Below are 15471 nucleotides of genomic sequence, written 5' to 3' on the forward strand. Positions count from 1 at the left end.
TTTTTCAATTTATTGAGCATTTCAATAATCAACAATTACTTTTGGTAGGCATTGGCTGATCTCAAGTTCCCCTACCGTATTGCGATTATGCGGTTTTGTTTATATAATCTTCTTAACTTATTTGAAATCTCTTCATAATGAAGATTACATCAGCACCAATATGTTATTGGATATCAAAGTTTCCATAAAGTTCATTTATAGACCCTACTATTAGTCCATTAGTTATATGAATATTTCTCTCTCTCTCTCTCTCTCTCTCTCTCTCTCTCTCTCTCTCTCTCTCTCTCTCTCTCTCTCTCTCTCTCTCTGTATGTATGTATACAAAAGAAAGGACCCAATGAAGAACGTGGCAACTACAGACCAGTACATCTAACTTCAGTGCCTTGCAAAATTTTTGAATCAATTAGAGACTGGCAACATGGTTTCAGACACAAGAGATCATGTGTGACAAATCTTTTGTAATTTTTCCACATGTTTTGCATTTATGACGAAAGCAGGGCAATAGACATCACATACCTAGACTTTCAAAAGGCTTTTGACAAAGTTCCTCATTTAAAAATAAATGGTCAAAGTTAGAGCTCTAAGGCATCATTGATGAGCCAGCTGAATGGATCAACGATTGGCTAACAATCAGAAAAGAGAGTTGCAATCAATGGAGGAGCCTCAGAGTGGACAGCTTTAACAAGCAGATTTCATTAAGGATCTGTCTTTTGCCCATTGCTATTTCTGATGTATTGTAACAATACAAATTTAGGATTAACGAGTAGAATAGCCAAATTTACCCATGATACTAAACTAGGCATAACCATTGCGAACTCAGAAACGTAGAGGCCTTAAGACAGAATCCAATGAAGCTAGGAGAATGGTCCAGAAAATGGCAAACGCCTTACAACTGGGAAATGTAAAGTCATGCACATAGGTTGCCATAACCCACAATCAGATTACTCGCTGCTGAGTAAGGAAATAGAAAGTTTGGTCCAGGAGGAAGATCACGGTATTAATATCAGCAAGGATTTGAAGTTCACCAGAGCATAAAAGCTGAAAAGAAAGCACAAAAACTATTAGGTTACTGAGAGACAATTCAAATACAGAAACAAAAACACTGTAATACAGCTGCACACATCACTAGTAAAACCCCATCTAGAATACGGAGTTGAGCCCAACTCTGGTCTCCAGTTATTCAGAAGGATATAGATGGGCTGTAAGCAGTACAAGCTAGGGCCACCCAACTATTTCCAACACTAAGGCAATTTGGATATAGATGTAGGATGGAACGTATGAACTTATTAGATCTACAAACTCACCGACTAAGACGACAGTTAATAGAGACATTTAAAATTCATAAAGGAATAACAAATGAAGATTACAACAATCTATTCATGCTTAGCACAAATCAGTCCTAAGGTAACAGATACAAACTGGAATTGAAAATATATATCACTCATGTGGCAATTTCTTTGCATACAAAATAGCAAATACAGGTACTTGGATTAGACTTCAGCAAATTTAGTAAACAGTAACACAGTGAACGAGTTCAAAAATAATCTAGACAAGATCCACTTTCTAAATGCTTCAACTAAATCGCTCTACCAAGAGCAAATGGAGTCTGTGGATGGACCAAAAAGTCTTTGATATCCAAAATCCTTGTAACACACAAACACTATCTCTCTCTCTCTCTCTCTCTCTCTCTCTCTCTCTCTCTCTCTCTCTCTCGATGGCTCAACTCTGTTGAAGTGAGAGAGCTTGTGCTATGCAATGAAGTGGTGGGCAATAGCAGCATGGAGCTTTTTTCCAGCTCTATCGGTTTAACCTTGCCGCTAAGACTAGCTTTGAACATCTAGAATAGGATCGGACCACTATTAACGATTTTATATTTCCGTTTTTCTCTTTCTCAACCCTTCTTTCCAAACTCTCGGCTTTCAATATCTCTTGGCATAAAAGAGAACGATAAAAAATATAAAAAGGAAAGATAATAAAAAACATTAAATATTTAGATACAATGGCTATTTATAATTAGCCTATACATATATACAGTGGAACCTTGGTACTCGAACAAACTGGTATTCGACCAAAAAATTTTAGTTCAAAATGTGCCCAAATTCGAACAAATTTTCGGAACTCGACCAACTGAGTCGACCCGAACCGGTCCGAACAGCTTCCCCCGCGAACTTCACAACGTCAGTTTGAGCCAGCCAGCCATCGAAGGAAGACTTATGCGTTCCCTTGTGTTTTAGATTGTGCTAATCTGAATTTTTGTGCTTTTTTTATTAACTCTGAGCATTCATAATTGGTCCAAAGAAAGCCGGAAGTGAACAGAAAGAGAAGAAGAAATCAGTGAGAACAACAATTGAACTAAAAAAAGGAAATAATTGCCAAATTTGAAAATGGTATTCACGGTTTGGATCTCGCTGTGCAGTATATCATTCCAAAAGCAATGATTTAACCTTAACTTAAGAACAAAGAAGTGTAAAGGCAGCTAATGTTGCAAAAAGTGTGCCTTATATAATGAAGTAAATGTGGCAGGTAATGGAGGAAATGGAAAAGCAAAAAGCTGCTACTAATATTCATCGGAGAAAAGGAATTAGCCAGTGATAGCATTATTGAAGCTATTTGTGAAAAAAAAAACTTACAAATTTACGGTAACATAGAAAAGAAAATGCTTATTACAAGCGCCGAAAGTTAAACATTTACGTTCAAAGCTAGCAGAGGTTGGTTCGAAAAATTAAAAAACAAAACTGGCATACATTGTGTAACAAGACATGACGAGGCAGCAGGTTCGAACAAAGCTGCAGCTGAAAGATTTGTTGAAGGATTTAAGGCTTATATAAAGGAAGAACAGTTTCTTCCTCAACAGGTTTTCCATTGTGATGAGACCGGGTTATTTTGGAAAAAAATGCTGGCTAGTACGTATATTGCAAAGGACGAAAAATTAATTCCCGGGCACAAGCCTATGAAGGGTAGGCTCACTCTTTTGTTGTGTGGAAATGCTAGTGGTAACTGAAAAATAAAACCTTTGCTAGTCTATCATTCAGACAACCCCCGGGTCTTTATAAAGAACAAGATAATGAAAAGTAAATTGCCTGTTATGTGGCGGACAAACACAAAGGCATGGGTGACCAGACAGTTTTTCAATGAGTGGGTGCACGAAGTGTTTGTCCCCGAGTGAAGGAATATCCTACGGCAAAAAATTTACCAATAAAAGGCCTGTTAATCATGAACAATGCTCCTGTTCCCCCCCCCCCCCCAAGTTTAAAGTATGAATTAGTTGATGAATTCAATATCATCAAAGTTGAATTCCTGCTGCCGAATACGTCACCTATTGTTCAGCCCATGAACCAACAGGTCATTTTGAATTTTGAAAAACTGCACCAAAGCCCTTTTCCAAAAGTGTTTCAAAGTGACAAATGGCACAGTTAACTCTTAAAGAATTCTGGAAAGAACACTGGTATCCTGAGCTGTGAGAATCTCATTGACAGTGCATGGAATTCTGCAACGTACTATATGTTAAATTCGGCATGGAAAAAACTATTGTCAGAATGTGTACCGAAGAGAGATTTTAAGGGATTTCAGTCTGAATCTGGTTCTCCGGTCAAAGAGAATCTTGACCATGGGGAAAACTTTGGGACTTGCAGTCAAAAAAGAGGACATGTGATGAGCTTTTGGAAGGACACTCTAATGAGTTAACAACTGATAGAGTTGTTGCATCAGCAACAAAGCAACAGAAGGATATGATAGAAGACCGTTCACCAGAAGCAGATTAAGGAAGGGAGAAGGTTCCGAGTACCTTAATGAAATTTGTGGAAAATGTGGTGAACTGCAGCTTTTTGTTGTGAAATATCACCTGGATACAGTTGTGGCAAATTGTTCCGTGAACATTTTTAAAGAGTGTGTTATGTCCCACTTCAGGAGAATAGCACAATGAAGAAAAAAACGCTGACGATGTATAGGATTTTAATTAAAGAAAAACAACAAGCAACTGCAGAGATTGAGTCACAAGAGCAAAAGAGGCATAGAAGGGAAAAAACTCCTGAATGTATGTTACCCATTGCTTTCATGGAAGGGGGCTCTCCTTCAAAGCAGTAGCTCTCCACCTCCATTCCTGTATGCCATCACACCGCATTTACAAAGGTAAGTAAATGATACAAAAAGGGTTTAAATTTAAATGCATTTAGCTTTACTAGCTTATATACTTGTTTTTACATAGTACAACATTTAATTTTAGAATATGAACATTTATCTGGTTCTTGGGAATGAATTAATCTAGTTTAAATTGTCTTATGGGAAAAATTGTTTCGGTTTTCAAACAAATCAGTTCTCGACTACAATTCCTGAACGAATTATGGTCGAGAACCAAGGTATTACTGTAGACATTAAGGGGTAGACAGCTACTTCATGCATCATAGCAGAAGCTTTGGAACCTCTATAAACAAGTCTAGGAACTCCTTCACAGGTTTCAAGAGACTGGGACAGAGGAATCCCAGGGTGACGGGACGCAAGAATGGAATAGTGCTATTAGTGCCCCGCAAAGCACATTCCTAACGTGAAATAGCTGACCACTCCATGTGACCGACCACTACAGGGAAGAGTCATGCTAGACTCTGGAAAAGTCTCGAGGAATACATATTACCTATGGATGCTCAGCAGACAAACCGGTATATTGGTCTCGACCTATACCTTCTAAAGCAAAGTTTGTATTGAAAACTCAACAATGTGCGGATGTAATACTGACACCTCCCCCGGTATACAGAATTTTACTTATGTACCGACAAAAGGTTTTTATCCATATAGGAACAAAGACTATATATCAGTTATCATCACATTCAGAGTATACTGGCCTGTACTATATAAGGACTGGCCAAATCAATGAGTGTTTGTCTACACGAAGGAACAATTTTTAAATATTTTCTTTTATTATCAAACATTATCCAAAGGATGAAGTGTAATGCTCAGTATATCTTTCATAAAAATGAACCTGGGGTGAATAAGATGCAAAGTTAGTTTATTGACAAACAATAAATTAATAGATCAATCAACATTTATAGAGAGATATAAAATGTGGACGAAATAAATTGAAGCATAAAGATAACAGTAATACAGGAAATACTTGTTTCATCTGAAAAGGAAACATATTAATGCCACTTAAAAATTAAAATGTTAATAATTTTCATTAATTTCTCTCATTACTGTCTATTCACACTTGCGTAGAAACACATGGCACACGTGTTATGCATTATGCTTATTTCACCTTTGTATATGGAACAGTCCGTAAGGACACCTTAGTGGCCTTTCACTTAGCATGTTGTACCGTCCAGGGACCACACACACCCCCTTAAATTAATCGTCCCAATTAATTTCACTGTTCCTCGCAGAACTAAGCAACACGTTTAAGAACACTACCTGCGGCCACCACAGACCTCATCAATTCCTCTACCTGCTTCGCGTAATGCTTAAAAAATACTCTGGATGACTTCCAGCAGTGTACAAGCGAAGGTGTTCGAAGTCCATACTATTGAAAAAGTTCAGGGATTAGGCAATTTTTCTTGGATCATGACCTGCGGGTGTACTGTCCGGATCCGCTCTGCGAATAAAGTGGGTGATCTTTGCCCTTAATTGTCTCAGAGACAAATTTGAACCTGAAGTTTCTCCCTTAAAAAGCTGTCCTCCCTTAAAGTCTGAAGTTCTATGAAGAAAGACCTTTAGGCACTCTACTGGACATAGAGAGACATCTTCCTTCAGAGGGCAGATTCTCCAGGGACCCCACCTTTTGGTGGGTAGCTCATTTTTGGCAAGAAACGTTGGGTCAGGAAAAAGATTCAGTTCTCCCCCTTCTACGAACTGAATATGACCCTCATATCTTGAGAGGGCCACTATTTCGCTAACATGGCCCCTGAGGCTAGTGCAAATAGAAATATAACTTTTTGGGTCAAATCTGTCAAGGCCCAATCTTCGTTGTTCATCATTGAAGCGAAGTGATGAACCTTATCCAAAGACAATGAAATGGGTTTCGGAGGCGCTGCCGGCCTGAGTGTAGCATAGGCCTTGGGAATCTTGTTAAAGATTTCATTAGAGAAGTCGACCTGGAAGGCATACAATAAGGTTCTTGTCAAGGCAGACTTACAGGTAGATATCGTGTTGGCTGCTAAAGCTTGTTCATGAAGGTGAATAAAGAAAGATAAACAGAATTCCATCGAGATTTCTTTTGGATTCTTCGCCTTGACAAAGGACATCCATTTCTTCCATGACAACTCATATTGTCTTCTGATAGATTTGGATTTGTATTCTTCTAAGAAGTTTACACTGTCTCTCGAGATCCCGAATCTTTTCTATACCGCTAAGGAGAGAAATTCATGAGATGAAGGTTCCCGGGTTTTCTGTGATGAAGCAAAGACAGTCGACTTCTGCACTTGCTGAGTCAGAACTGGATTCGGCAACGGCACAAACTTCAGCCGTAGTTCTAACGCCAGAGGAAACCAGACGCTGTTTGGCAACTTGTGAGCCACTATCGCGGCTGTTCCCCTGAATGATCTCAGTTTGTCGAGGACTTTCAGTAAAAGGTTGGATAGAAGGAACAGGTAAATCCTGGACCATCTGTTCCAATCGAGGGACATTGCATCCACTGCTTCCGATAGAGAATCCTCGTAAGGGGCCACGTAACGATGTATCTTCTTCTTGTCGCTCATCGCAAAGAGGTCTATCTGCAGTTCCGGGAATTGACGTAAGATGAAGGAGAATGATCCTGCATCTAGGGACCATTCTGACTCTATCGGAGTGAACCTGGATAGAGCGTCCGCCGTCACGTTGCGGAACCCTTGAAGGTGAACTGCTGATAAGTGCCATCTCTTCTTTTCCGCCAAACGGAAGATGGCCTACATCACTTGGTTGATTTGGGGGTGATCTCAAACCTTGGTGATTCAGGCATCTCACTATCACCTTGCTGTCCAGGACCAGTCTTATATGGGTCGAGTGGCGAGGAGATAATTTCTTCAGAGTAAGAAATACTGCCATGGCTTCCAGAATGTTGATATGCAAGGTCTTGAATAGATTGGACCAAGCTCCTTGGACTTTCCTTTGGTGAGAGTGACCTCCCCATCCTTCCTTTGAAGCGTCTGTGTGGATGATGACTGAAGGTGGAGGTGGCTGAAGAAGTATCGATTTCTTCAGGTGCTTGGCTTTGGACCACGGCTTGAGAACGATCGCAATCGAGTCGGTAATGGTCTTCTCAGATCTCTTTGAGTGTTTGATGCGTATCTTCTCCAGACTCCTGTTGCATCCTTTAGCTGTGCTCGGAGCACTGGGTCTGTCACTTAAGCAAACTGTAGGGAGCCCAGCACTCTCTCCTGTTTGCGTCTTGATATCCATTTGGATTCTAGAAGTCTCTTGACAGATCCCGCTATCTCTTTCCTTTTCTTTAGTGGAATGGAAAGTCTATGTGACTGTAAATCCCAGTGGATTCCTAACCACTGAAACTTTTGAGCTGGAGATAGTCGAGACTTTTTGGTGTTGATCTTGAATCCTAGATGTTCCAGGAACTGGACCACTCTCTTGGAAGCCTGCATGTATTCCATCTTGGATGCTGCCCACACCAGCCAATCGTCCAAGTAGGCCACTACTTGGACACCCTTTAGGCGTAATTGATGAAAGGCTGCATTTGCAAGCTTCGTGAACATCCTTCGGGCTATGTTTAGCCTGAAGGGCATGGCTCTGAAGGCATAAAGTCTTCTTGAAGCTTGAAACCTAGGTAGGAGGAGACTCGACGATTGATTGGGACGTGCCAGTAGGCATCTGCCAAGTCTATCGAGACCGTGTAAGCCCGTTTGGGCAACAGAGTCCTTATGTGTTAAAAGTGTTAACATCCTGAACTTGGAGTTTACTATGAACTTGTTGAGTGGCGACAAGTCCAGAATGACTCTGAGTTTTTCTGAGTCCTCCTTGGGAACACAAAACAGCCTTCCTTGGAACTTGATGGACTTTAGCCTTTGAAATACTCTGTTCTCCAAGAGTTCCCATACATATTCTTCCAGGACGGGGATGGAGTGTTGGAAGAATTATGGGAATAGAGGTGGAGCGCTGTTCCAGCTCCAACCCAGTCCGTTCTTGATTAGGCTGTGGGCCCAGGGATCGAAAGTCCAACGATCCCGGAATAAATACAATCTCCCTCCTACCGGGAGCATCTCACTTTTGCTGTGGACCTGAGGGCTTGCCTCCTTGACCGCGTCCTCCTCGGTATCCCCTTCCTCTTGAGGGGCGTCTAGAGGAACCTCTGGCTGATCCTCTAGCCTTCAGACGAAATGTTGTTGACTGCCTCTCGAAAGCTAGGTTAAAGGCAGGCGACTGTGTCGCTACTGACTGAGGTACCAACTGGTACGTAGTTGGAGGCTGGGGCACCACGGTCGTAGGAAGTTGTTGTTGTTGTTGTCTGTAAGGTTTGGCCGGCCGAGAGGGTAGCCTAGGCTTCTTTGTCTTCCTCTTAGGTTGGGGACCCTCATCCGGGGAAGACTTCCTCTTGAGAGATAGGCCCCACTTTTGGAGAAGGTTCCTATTCTCCGTGACGGCCTTGTCTACTACCTCTTTGACCACTTCGCTTGGGAAGAGGTCCTTAATCCAAATGCTGGATGAGATCAGTTTCCTGGGTTCGTGTCTCACCGCAGCTGAGGCAAACACGAACTCTCTACAAGCTCTCCTAGCTTTAATAAATCTATACAAATCCTTGGTCACAGTGGCCAAATGGGCTTTGGCCACTACCATAATAATCTCTTGGTTTTTGGGGTCACTTGCCATCGTTTCCAGAGTAGTCTGTAGAGACATGGACGCAGCAAGTCTTTCTTTAGTCTCTTGCTCCCTATGCAAGAGAAATTCAGACAACTTCGGAAGGTCCTCACCGAACTGACGTCTGGCAATATCCGCTTCCAACTTCCCGACTGAGAAGGTAAGGTGGACGTCCTTCCAGTCTTTTTGGTCCATAGGTAAGTTCAGGGATAAAGGCTTGCACTCATCCAATGAGGGGCATGGCTTCCCTGCCTCGACCGCCTTTAAGGCTGCCCTGTACCCTTTCTCCATAAAGGGGAAGGCTCTGGTTGGAGAAGCCACAAAGGAAGGGGGCTTCTTACTCAACGCTGGTACCTTCGAGTTAGTGAAGTCCCTCTCTTTCATCGAGCTAGAAAGTAAAGTCTGTGCTTTACCATGGTCAAAGACTATGACCTCCTTTGGCTCCGTCTACTCCTTTGAGGCTGGTTCCTTCCTGAGGCGGACATAACAGCCCGGGTAAGACCCCTTGCTGGGTCAGAATTCCACCTCTTCAATGGGGACTGATCCCAGCTTCTCCGAGATGACGATCTTCCCAATTGTCATCGGCATGTGTTCGGCATACTGCCACGGGTTTGCATCCGAATACAAAGGAAGGTCCTTAACGCTGAGCTTCTTCTGAGGCCCGTGTGATGCTGCGAGTCTACACATCTCCAGCTTCATCGCAGCTTCTTTCTCATCATTTTTCTTCTGCATTTGCTGAATCATTTCAACAATGGAAGAAAGAGTCCTTCCCAGTTCCTCTGGGATAGCAGAAGATGTCGAGGGAACTGGTTCTGGGGGCAGAACCGATGAGACCGACACCTCGTCGACCTCTTCCTCCTCGGTCTCAGGAGCTTGGGTCAGCTCCTCTTCCTGACCTTCTGCGAGGATGTCCTTTTCAGTGTACTCCGACACTTCTGACATCCTATCGTCTAGTTGGATGTCCTGTAACACGTCCGAGACCTCCGAATCTACCGGAATCTGGACGACAAGGATCTCTGAGTGAGGCTGAGGAATTACTGCATCCGAAGATGCCCTGGGGAATAGATAGGCCCGCATCTTCTCACTTGGAAGGTAAGGCCCCGTGGTGTTTTTCTGAAAACCCCTGACCCAATTACGCAACTTTTCCTTTGCTGCATCCTTTGACTCCGCTGACTTAGGAGAGTCAAATACCTCGGTAATCAGGTTAGTACATACGTCACATACCTGAGGGTCCCTATACTTCAGATCACCTTTGGAGACTGCGCAGCGTGCATGCTTCCTGCACATCTCATGTCCGCTGAAGTTCTTACTGCGGACGTTACAAAACATACTCCCGCACTTGGGTTGGTCCTCCTGTAAAGAGAAGAGGTTCCAATGAGTATCCAGTGAAAAGTTTCATAAAATTAAGTATACAATTTATTATTGTATGTAGCTTAGTATAGATAAGCTAGAAAGGAAAAAAAGGAAAGACACATACATGTATTTCCTGCCCAGGCAATTGCTGTGACCTCCCATAACATTAAAACTGGCTAATTCTTATTCTAGAAAACCTTTGAAATTTGTTATCCTCTAAGGATATGTAGGTGTAACTCAACACCAGTTTCCAGAAGTTTTGATATTAGGGATTTTAATATATTAAAGAAAGAACTCACTCTCTTTATACTGTACGGTCTCACAATAGACTGTACATGACAACACATTGTATGTTGGAAAAATTTTGTATTACAGTATAATCTATACTGTAGTTTTCTTATTGCATTATGTACTATACTGCAAAATACTGGCTACTGTATAATCATATATGCCTGGGTACAATTCCAAGGTATACTGCCTTTGTAAGTAGTGGGAGGCAGATCGCTGGTCTCTGGGTGCCGGCCTGCAATCTCTGCCGGCCGGCAGTAGGTAATAAGCCAGGAGCCGACTGCACCCCGGCTGCCGGCCACTATTCGAAGTGGCCGGCAGTGTAGGTGTGCAGCCAATTGCCAGCGGGCAGTGTAGGTGTGCAGCCAGTTGCCGGCCGGCCGCGGCTGATGGCAGTCTATGCCGGCCGGCGACATTAATAAACCAGAGATCTACAGCTTCAATAAAATCATCACACTAGGAGAATCTATTATATCATGCATGAAAGTACTAAAAGCAAAACGACTAGGCTACTAAGCCTAATGTAAGCAAGGATCGGTTACCTAAATCGCCAAAACTGATACATACTATCGGCATAATATAAAGAATTCCCAGTAGGAAGGCTAAGTAGCTAAATTTATTAAAGCATTAAGACCAGGGAAAGTCGCTCTGGCTAACTAAATGACTCGTGCATAGCGAGCGACAGCGTCCATGACGCCTCCGGTACGCAACAGCTCTTGTTTAAGTTAATATCACTTGATTTTAATTTAAAACAACAAGAGCTTACATTTATACGAAGTAAAGATAATACTCAACTTTCCAGAGGCAGAAAAATATCCAAGATAACGAGAGAGCACAAGGGAATCACCGAGCAATAGAGCTACGAGATAAGGAATGAACATGGCGCCGTTGATGACGTCATATACAGACTCGAAACGGGGAGGAGAGGTGCCTTAATAACGGCTCCCCTTTTGTTTCTTGCCACTTTTCCCTCTCGAAGCGTTAACGCTATTCGGGGTGAAGATAGCTATGTGGGGTGTCAAGAATACGTCCTCTGATATTATGCGATATCCCTGTAAGAGTAAATTAGGGATATTCGTTCCAGGAGTTAGAATTCTGGGTACCTTAAGGTAAAATTCTCTGGGAATATCACTGTAGTTAAATATACCCTAGGAAGCTACTTTAAAGGAACTTCCATCAGGACGACATGGCCTGAGCCCAAAAATACCTTTATTCGTACACCCCTGCAGGCAGTAGCTGTACAGATTGATATTGGGAGAAAATATACTTTATGCTCTCTGTACTTACCTCCAAATGATAACATTTCCTATGATAATTTAGTAGAAGTGATTCAACTACTCCCGCAACCTTTTCTCTTACTGAGAGATATGAATAGTACACATCCTTTATGGGGTGAATTTTTAGCAAACACAAGGGGCAATATTATATCATCAATTGTGGGAAATAATGATGCCATAGACTTACTAAATGGAACTCTCCAGACAGCAGGAATTAATTCCATTCTCAAAACAACAGGGTTATTCAAATGGCAACCAGTCCCCTGGTGGTCTTCAGAACTAACTGCCCTGCACAAAGCAACAAAAAGGTCATTAACTAGATTGAGCATACGCTGTACTGAGAATGCAATTATATACAAGAAATGTGGAGCACAGTTCTGTTGTGCCATGAAAGAAGCTAGGCACCAGTGTTGGGTGTCTCTTGTTTCCTCCATTAACATTAGAACACCACCATCTTCTGTAAGGAGGAAGGTAAAAAATATAGCAGGCAAATTCACCCCCAATCCACCACCAGGGTTGAGGGTGAATGATCATTATGTGACAGGAGGAACTGAGCTTAGCAATGCCCTGGCTGATCATTTCTCAAATGCATCATGCAAGTGTGAAACAGCTCCAGGTTACCAATTTAGGAGCATTGAAGAAAAGAAAATTTGAAATTTTGCAACATCAAGAGAAGAGTATACAATTCTCTTTTTACTGAAAGAGAATTTGATTCCGCACTTGCTACGTGTAATGATACAGCCCCTGAACCTGATGGAATTCCATATGCAATGATTAAACATGTACCTGTTAATACCAAGTTACTCATTTTAAGCAAAATTGATCGAATATGGCATGATCATAGTTATCCAAGTGTTTGGGAACTAGCCATTATTTTAGCCTTTTTAAAACCTGGAAAGAATAAGTTTTTAGCTGGATTTAGGAAAATGCACTCAAAGACTGATGTCTTGATACAACTTTAGTCCTCTATTTGTGAAGCCTTTGCCTCCAAACAGCACCATGTAACAGTCTTTTTTGACCTTGAAAAGGCATATGACACTAGCTATTCATGAATTGGATTACAAGGAGAGCTACCATTGTTCATTCAATCATTTATCCCTAAACCTGCTGGTATACCACAACCTGCAGTTAAGGGAAGAGACAGAAAAACCCTAGGCTAGTCATGCCTGAATAAAATTCAGGGCACGACCCACTAGGGTTGTAGCCTGAAGCTATGCTCAGAGGGAAGGAGAGATTACCCTTAAATCTCCATGGAGACGTGTAATGTTTCATAATTCTAGGAGATATCAATCTCCACTTGAATTGAAAAAACAATACACGAGGGTAACCGGGGAAATATCTGAACATAAAATAAAACGCCCAGATTAGGTTACCTAGGCGAGTCGAGATCTCGGTTATTTAACTCCCCGAAACTCTAACTATACGATCGACATGGAAAAGGAAATTATGCACATTATAAAAATCTTTACAAGTATAATTTACCTAAATAGCTTACATAATTAATTAATTGATTAATGCTATTTAAAACTGGAAAGTCGTTCTACTAACTAAATAACACATGCCTAACGAACTTCATCGCCCATGGCGCCTCCAGTAACAGGCCTAGCTCCTAGGCACAATAAATTACTCTAATTTCACTGTGAAACAGGAGCTAAAATATACTCATTGTAAAGACCTGATACTCAACTTGCCAGAGGCAGAAGAAGATGGAGAAAGCATAATTATAATCCATGCAAAACGATCGGAAAAGTTAGATCAACAGGGAACACCACCGAGCGAAATCGCTACAAAATAAGGAATGTCCGCCATCTTGGAGATGGCGCCGTTGTCATACTCAATAGTAGTACGAGAAAGGGGGTAACCTTGATACGGCTCCCTTTCTATTCTGCCACACCCCCCTCGAAGCGTAAACGCTATTAGGGGTGCAGATTGCTATGTGGCGTGTCAAGAATACGTCCTCTGATATTATGCGATATCCTTGAGAGAAAATTTAAGGATATTCGCGCCAGGCATTAGAATTCTGGATACCTAAAGGTAAAATTCTCTGGGAATATCACTGTAGTACATATATATATCCCTTAGGAAGCTACTTTAAGGAACTTCTATGAGGACGACATGGCCATCTCACCCAAAAATAGATTTTTCGCTTCGCTTCAAAATCCATTTTTTTTTTAAGAGAGAGAGGGGGGGAAACCCTATCTGAGAGGAAATGTCAGGAAGGAGTTCCCCTGAGTATTGTGCTAAGTGTAACCCTATTTGCACTAGCTATTAATGGGATATCCTCAGTAATTCCTGAAGATATTCTCTCAATGCTATTTGTTGATGATCTCTCCATATCATTTGCCCATTTGTCCATTTCTTTCGTATTCAGGGAGTACATCCAGAGCCTGATATGTACATCAAAGGTCAACGGATTCCGTGTGCAAGTGAAGCAAGGTTTTTAGGCTTGATATATTATTGTACGTTGACATGGGTTTCTCACTTACAATCATTAAAAGCAAAATGTCCTGATGCCTTGAAACTTTTAAATGTTTTTTCCCATACATCATGTGGGCCAGACCGCAAAACTATTTCAAAGCCATACAAGGGCTTAATTTTTTCAAAAATTAGTTATTGGTGTGAGATATATTCCTCAGCCACCCTAAGTCGACTAAAGATTTTAGATTCTATGCACCATACTGGTATCAGATTGGCAATAGGAGCATTTAGGAGAATTATCATTAGACCTTTTCCAAAAGTCTTCTATTATTCTGCATTAGTTTAGGTTGCAAAGGCTTCCTAGTTCTTTAGCCTGTCAGACTGTAAGCTTTGTAAAGCACTCAACATACTTTGAGATGTACCCAAAATCCCCTCAACCTTATGGGTTTTGGGTGAAACGACTGATAGACAGTCATAATACAGATACAAGTAAGGTGCTTCCATTTAAGGTATCGTCAATGCCTCCATGGAAATAGCCAGAGGAATCTTTTTGTAAATATTTTATTGGAGTTAAAAAGAATATGACTGACATATAAGCCAGGACTCTTTTTATGGAACATGTTGCAAAACATAAGGTTTCAACTTTTATATATACTGATGGCTCCAAATCTGATGCTGGCATTAGATTTGGAGTATATGATTTTATTTGAAGAGGTGCACTTCCCCTAACAGCTTTCATGTTTACGGCCGAACTGTACTGCATACTAACCGCTATTTGAGAAATAGCGTGAGGGTAATTTTACCATTTTTAGTTATGCAAGAAGTGTCCTTCAAGCTTTAGGAGTTTTTTAATTCCAATAATCCTTTAGTTTTAAAAATTTTAGAGTGGCCTTTAATTATTGGTATGAAAGGTATAACAGTTCGATTTTGTTGGGTTCCGACACGTAGGTGTATCTGGAAATGAGAAGGCTGATTCACTAGCCAAGAATGCTGCAGCTGAGTTGTTACCAAGGAGGTATCCCATTCCCAGTAATGATTTTTTTACCTACAATTAAGAATTTTATTAATAATAATTGGCAATGGCATTGAGATGTTTTACTTGAAAATAGGATTAAAGAAATAAGTAATGTAATATCTCCTTGCAGGTATAATGGGATGCCCCGAAAGTGGGAGACTACTCTTTGTCGTCTCTGCATTGGTCACACTCGGCTGACACAAGATTTTGCTGGCTAGCCAACATCAACCATATTGCGATGACTGTTTAGTACCATTGACAGTGAGGTATTTGTTGACAGAATGCCCCACATACAGTAGTGAAAGCAATAGACATCTGTTTGAGGCTCGAGGTGAGGATGGCAGGTTCATCCTT

This window comes from Palaemon carinicauda, chromosome 11 (assembly GCF_036898095.1).
Source record: "Palaemon carinicauda isolate YSFRI2023 chromosome 11, ASM3689809v2, whole genome shotgun sequence".
NCBI lineage: Eukaryota > Metazoa > Arthropoda > Malacostraca > Decapoda > Palaemonidae > Palaemon > Palaemon carinicauda.